The 7,500-nt window shown below is 37.0% G+C and overlaps 1 protein-coding gene across 7 annotated transcripts in view; it reads left to right on the plus strand.

Annotated features, from left to right (window-relative positions):
• LOC113814484 (uncharacterized) overlaps nucleotides 1-7,500 on the plus strand; it is a 25,421-nt gene that overhangs the window by 1,909 nt on the left and 16,012 nt on the right. The window lies entirely within an intron of this gene.

Here is a 7,500-nt window from a genome sequence, read left to right on the forward strand (position 1 = left end):
AAAAATTACATGTTTGTATATAGACAGATAGATAGATAGATTAAAAGAGAGAGGAAGAGAGAGAGAGAGAGAGAGAGAGAGAGAGAGAGAGAGAGAGAGAGAGAGAGAGAGAGAGAGAGAGAGAGAGAGAGAGAGAGAGAGAGAGAAGAGAGAGAGAGAGAGAGAGAGAGAGAGAGAGAGAGAGAGAAAGAGAGAGAGATAGAGATAGAGAGAGAGAGAGACGAACAAATCAACAAAATAACCAATAAGCACATCAAAAATAAATACCCATCCAAGACACAAATTACCCAAACATAACAATAAAAAAAATAAAAAACAAAAACTACTCCCGTAGCCCCTCACTCCCCTAATGGCGCGCAGAGAAAGCAAACTCAGGCGGAAAGAGAGAGAGTGAGTTGGCGGGAAAAAAAAAAAAATAGAAAACGGGAACACGTATCGGATAAATAAGTACGCGGACGGACCGGAAGAGCGACGCATCCGCCAACAGGAAGTTCCGCTCCAGCGATAGAGGGTGTGGGCGGTTCCTCATCCCGACCCCGCCCCCTCCGCCCTACCGCCTGGCCCCGTTCCCCCCTTCCTCCCTCTCACCTACTCTCTGTCTCTCCTCCCTCTCATCTACTCTCTCTCTCTCTCCTCCCTCTCACCTACTCTCTCTCTCTCTCCTCCCTCTCACCTACTCTCTCTCTCCTCCCTCTCATCTACCCCTCCCCCCTTCCTCCCTCTCACCTACTCTCTCTCTCTCCTCCCTCTCACCTACTCTCTCCCTCTCTCTCACCTACTCTCTCTCTCCTCCCTCTCATCTACTCTCTCTCTCCTCCCTCTCATCTACCCCTCCCCCCCTTCTTCCCTCTCACCTACTCTCTCTCTCCCACCCCTTCCTCCCTCTCATCTACTCTTTCTCCTCCCTCTCACCTACTCTTTCTCTCCTCCCTCTCATCTACTCTCTCTCTCCTCTCTCTCATTTGCCTTCTCTCTCTCCTCCCTCTCACCTGCTCTCTCTCCTCCCTCTCATCTACCCCTCCCCCCCCTTCTTCCCTCTGACCTACTCTCTCCCCCCCTTCCTCCCTCTCATCTACTCTCTCTCCTCCCTCTCACCTACCCCCCCCTTCCTCCACCCTATCGTCTATACCCCCCCTCCTCCCTCTAACCCACTCCCCTCCCTCAATCCTATCGCCTATATCCCCTCCTTCTTCCTCTCCCCTACGCCCCCCTCCACCCTATCACCTGCCCCCCACCCGCTTAACCCTACTACCTACCCCCCTCTACCTCCCCCCCCCCTTTCCTATTCAAACACCGATCTCAATACAGAGCTTCGGTTGGGATTTAAATTTTGATATATCAATTTGATAAAATATTTGTATAATCAAGTTTGTTAGTATTATCATTAATATCATTCTTCATTTCATATATAAGATGATCGATTATTTCAAACTTTTCATATATACGATTTTTTTTACTTTTCAATCTTTTCTTTACCTGATTTTATATATATATCTAATGAAAATAATGCGTCTAAGTCTCATCAGTTCAATGTTTACAAAAGTTTACTTCATTTTACTAAGTGACAATATTCATCATCAAATACACCTGTGGATTTTATGTACACGCGACACAAAATTAAATGCATTGTTTCATGAATGTCTGCACTCGCGTTACATTCATAGTTATTTTAGTCACTAAAAGGAATATCTTTGGTTTATACGAATCTTAATATGTTGGATTTGGTAAATAATGTTAATGATTGTACAGGGATAGATATTGGGGCCTTTTAATAAATAATAATGATGAGGAGGAGGATTATGATAATGATAAAGTATATTATAATGATGTTAGTAATAATAATGATGATAATACTAATAATCATTATTATTGTTTTTATCATTATACCTATAATAATAATGATAATAGCAGTATGGTTGTCTTTAGTGTTATTGCTATTATTATGTTTATCATCATAGCCTCCCGCTACTAAAATAATTCTTATAGTAAAACAATAATAGCGATGGTGAGGATGAGGATGAGAATAACAAAACTAATTAAAATAACAAACAACAATACCATTAAACAAAATATTGAAATAATACAAGCACATATACAATTCCATTTATAACGAAAAATTACCTGATTCCTGTTAACCTCAATAATAATAAAATTGATGGGCGGATGGTACATGTAAATTTCCCTATTTACAAACCTTTAACAAACAGTAATATGTCAAGGACGATAAGCGTTTGCTAAAATTGTTGCGAATCAAAAGCAGGAACTTGCAATAAATAGACATTGATGAGTATGCAGTGGCTAAAGTGTTGTTACCCTGTTTTGTGATCCCGTGCGAACGAATGAAACATGTTAGTATGCGTACGATTATTTTTTTTAATGGGAATATTGAAATACGTATGGTTAATGACCTTTTTAAACAATCTCTTTATCTCTGAATACGATTATTACGTATTGAAATTGTTAAAATAAAGTTGATAAAGTATTCTGCTAGCATACGACTAATCAAAATACGCATTTTTCATATCTTTTAAGTAGAGGAGGAAAAATAAATCATTTTTTATACACTTTTTTCTCTCTCTCTTTCACTAAATACGATTATGACAAGTGGCGTTTTGAAAAATTCGGTTAAAATGGAATAGATGGCGTATAATTTTGTGGGTGCTTGCGTGTTCAATGAGCCGCTTATCCGGTGTCCCAAACAGGTGAGTGATGATGCTCGATTCTCTGAATTATTACAATAGGTGGATTTTTTTTTTTTTTTTTTTTTTTGGGGGGGGGAGGGGTGGCATGGTACAATGTCCTCTACAGCAGCAATGATCTATAGATTGATATATAGGTAGGTGGATAGATAGATTTCGATAGATAGATAGGTAGATGAATTGATCGATAGATTGATAGGTAGGTAGATAAATAGGTAGATAGGTAGGCAGATGGATAGATCGATCGATAGATAAGAAGGTAGATAAATAGGTAGATCGATCGATAGATAGGCAAATAGAGAGAAAGACAGGCAGATAGATAAACAGGACATGTAGATAGATCAATAGATATATAATATGGGAAGATTCGGGGTTCCATCTTTTCAAATAGACAAATCCGTCTTCTCGAAAAATCCAAGATCAGCCTCTGATTAATCATATTTAAGGGGATTAATATGTTATACGTGTCTTTTGCTGGTTATATTTTATGTGTGTCTATCATATTGTAATTTTGTTTGTAACTGCCTCTACGTCTGTTTTCCCGCTATGTCTCTCTCTGTATCGACCTGTCTCTGATTATCTACCTGTCTGTCTCTCTCTCTCTGTCCATCCACCCATCTATCTAACTTTCTGTCTGTCTGTCTATCTGTCTTCAATATATGTGTGCGTGTGTGTACGGGTATTTGTGTTTATGTGTTTGTATATATACATTTATATATATTTATCTTCCTCTCTTTCTCTCTCTCTCTCTCTCTCTCTCTCTCTCTCTCTCTCTCTCTCTCTCTCTCTCTCTCTCTCTCTCTCTTTCTTTCTTTCTTTCTTTCTTTCTTTCTCTCTCTCTCTCTCTCTCTCTCTTTCTCTCTCTCTCTCTCTCTCTCTCTCTCTCTCTCTCTCTCTCTCTCTCTCTCTCTCTCTCTCTCTCTCTCTCTCTCTCTCTCTCTCTCTCTCTCTTTCTCTCTCTCTCTCTCTCTCTCTCTCTCTCTCTCTCTCTCTCTCTCTCACTCCAGCTCGCTATCAAACATACACACACAGACACGCACATAAACACGCACACCCTCATAAAGACCATTCAAACATACACACGCGACATCATAGCTCGTTAAAGGGGCTCTTAAACGTGCTATGTCCGTGTCACAGTACAGCACTTTGTCCCTCTTTTAAACCTGCAACATGTTTACTTGGGGCGTCTTCTGTAGCCTCCTTAACTCTTAATACCGTATTTAGTTTAATCCTAATCCACCGTGTCCGTACCGAAGACGACACTCTCCGCTGCCACACGGCGCGACAATAATGTTCAGTAAAAACTGTCGTTCTCATTATTCTATCACTACCGTTATCATTTAAACATGTCGGAGAGAAGAGAAATGTCGCGCGTGAAATTCGCTCTTTTGGGAGATTTTATGTTTTTTTTTTTTTTCTTTCTTTCTTTCTTTTTGTGATGTCATGTTTTTGGTAATCATATTTAAGAAACTATTTGAGACATCTCTTAGGTTTCAAAACATCTATTACATATTATATAATGTGTATTTCATGAAACTGAGACTCTTACTAATGTTTTCATAATGCTAATTATCTTATGCCTTTTTTATCTCTGCACTGCTTTGCCTCCTAATTGCTTAAAGTGTTCTGTAAATAATAATGTCAACTTCTCAAATGCTTCTGAAGACCACATTTTCCTTCCCTTCATCTCAGACGTACCTACATGATTGAAGACAAGGCATTAAAAACCTATTCATATTATTAATCAATTTATGCCTCCCAATGTTCCCAAAATTGAAAAGTAAGACTAGCATCATATCAAAGTAAAAAAGTTCGTACCTCTGTTTTCTGTACACATTTCCTCAAGATTATCTGTTTCAAATATGATTTGTTTGGAATCTTAAGTTAATGGACTGTCTCTTTAAAGTTCTATCAATTCTTGTGATGTTCCTGGTCTGTGATATAGTGATGGTTCTGCCTTCTGCTGTTGATGTGATCCTGGTCTCGTATTTCTGGGCGTGTGGGAATAGGTCTTACAAATCTAAAGGGTGGGAGCTGAGGTATGTTGTCTTTTTATTGCTGAAAAATCTGTGGTATTTTGAAACATTTCTGTGCAATGTTCTCTTCACACTAACTGTTGCATGTTGTGCAGGACAGCGTTTGGAGCAAGTCGTGCATTCATACCTGTAAATAAGTAACAAAATCATCCAAAAGATATCTATTCAACATTCACCCTTCATGTCCCTATGCATATGATATAGAAGACAGTTTTAAAGATATTACATAAAGATTTGCAGTCCGATATAAAATTTACTTGTATAAATAAACCTTGCAATTTGCATTCAGACAATGCATTGTTAAAAGATTTTTCTGACAATTGATATTCATTATTATAGATTGGAGAAAAGGTGATTGTTATAGAAAGTTATAGTCACTCAAGATGCAGTTTGATCTTCATATGATAATTACGAGGCACAAGTAGCCTTACTTATAAGGGAAACATGATTATTTATGAAATATTCTATTTTTTCATGATAACGATCTTATATTTATAGTTGTAAAATGGGCAACGAAACTGCTCTAACAACTATAAAACCAATCTTTATTTCAATGACACTCAAGTACAAAAATGACATTCATCAATTGATATTCATCGCGCAGTTTCCTCGGACAGCTCTTTGTTGCGTTGAATCGTGTTGGAGGGAAACCTGTTTTCTTCAGGATGCTGTTCAGGAGGACCATAGAAAAGTATACTTGTTAATTTTGTTGTAAAGTAGTTGAGAAAAAATCAACACATTATTCTTCTTTAAAACACGGGTTCATATTTAATTGAAAACGTCAACTTGTGTGACCCTGACCATGTAATTTTTGTTTCACTAACCTGGAAATATGAGTTCCATGCCCACAGCCTCTGAACTTCAAAGATTCCTCGTGGGATTATATTGATTTTTATATTCATTACCGTTATTTCTTTTATCAGAATATTTGATCATGTGTGTAAATATATACAATTTAATTTTCATAATAAATACAAAGTATGGAAATTCTAAGACGATCGATGTTATTGCCGAAAATAACTCTGAATGGCCACTCAAGCGATGTCACCCATGAAGTTCATGACGGACACGTGACGTACCAGTACATGATTGGTGGGATTAACTTATCCCTTCACGTACAGAAGAGGCCCAACGTGTCATAAAAGTTAATCCAGTATTAAAGTTTAATCCAGATCTCTATTGCGCATGCGCGTTGGCAGCGTCCAGGATCAACTTTTAATACACCTCTAGACCAGGCTTTAATATTAAGTTCATTTTTTAATCCTGCACATGCGCAGAAGGGACACGTTAATCCCACCAATCATGTAATGTTACGTCACGTGTCCGTCATGAACTTCATGGGTGCCATTACTTAAGTTGTAGTATTTATGAAAATGAAATTGTACATATTTACACAAATGATCAAATATTCTGATAAAGGAAATAACTTATGGTAATGAATATAAATAAACAATATAATCCCACGAGGAATCTTTGAAGTTCAGAGGCTGTGGGCATGGAACTCATATTTCCAGGTTAGTGAAACAAAAATTACATGGTCAGGGTCACACAAGTTGACGTTTTAAATCAAATATGAACCAGTGTTTTAAAGAAGAATTATGTACTGAATTTTTCTCAACTACTTTACAACAAATTTAACAACTATACTTTTCTATGGACCTCCTGAACAGCACCTTGAATATTAATTGATGAATGTCATTTTTGTACTTGAGTGTCATTGAAATAAAGATTGGTTTTATAGTTGTTAGAGCAGTTTCGTTACCCATTTTACTACTATAAATATAAGATCGTTATCATGAAGAAATAGAATATTTCATAAATAATCTTGTTTCCCTTATAAGTAAGCCTACTTGTGCCTCGTAATTATCATATGAAGATCAAACTGCATCTTGAGTGACTAACTATAACAATCACCTTTTCTCCAATCTATAATAAATGAATATCAGTTGTCAGAAGTCTTTTAACAATGCAGTGTCTGAATGCAAATAGCAAGGTTTATTTATACAAGTAAGTTTTATATCGGACTGCAAATCTTTAGGTAATATCTTTAAAACTGTCTTCTATATCATATACATAAGAACATGAAGGGTGAATGTTGAATAGATATCTTTTGGATGATTTTGTTACTTATTTACAGGTATGAGTGCACGACTTGCTCCAAACGTTACCCTATACAACATGCAACAGTTATGTGTGAAGAGAACATTGCACAAAAACGTTTCAAAATACCACAGATTTTTCAGCAATAAAAAGACAACGTACCTCAGCTCCCATCCTTTAGATTTGCAAAACCTATTCCTACACGCCCAGAAATACGAGACCAGGATCACATCAACACCAGAAGGCAGAACCATCACTATATCACAGACCAGGAACATCACAAGAATTGATAGAAATTTAAAGAGGCAGTCCATTAACTTAAGATTCCAAACAAATCATATTTGAAACAGATAATCTTGAGGAAATGTGTACTGAAAATAGAGGTACGAACTTTCTTACTTTGATATGATGCTAAGTCTTACTTTTCAATTTTGGGAACATTGGGAGGCATAATTTGATTAATAATATGAATAATTTTTTAATGCCTCGTCTTCAATCATGTAGGTACGTCTGAGATGAAGGGAAGGAAAAGGTGGTCTTCAGAAGCATCTGAGAAGTTGATATTATTATTTACAGAACAGTTTAAGCAATTAGGAGGCAAAGCAGTGCAGAGATAAAAAAGGCATAAGATAATTAGCATTATGAAAACATTAGTAAGAGTCTCT

The sequence above is a fragment of the Penaeus vannamei genome, chromosome 38, assembly GCF_042767895.1.
Source record: "Penaeus vannamei isolate JL-2024 chromosome 38, ASM4276789v1, whole genome shotgun sequence".
Taxonomy (NCBI): Eukaryota; Metazoa; Arthropoda; class Malacostraca; order Decapoda; family Penaeidae; genus Penaeus; species Penaeus vannamei.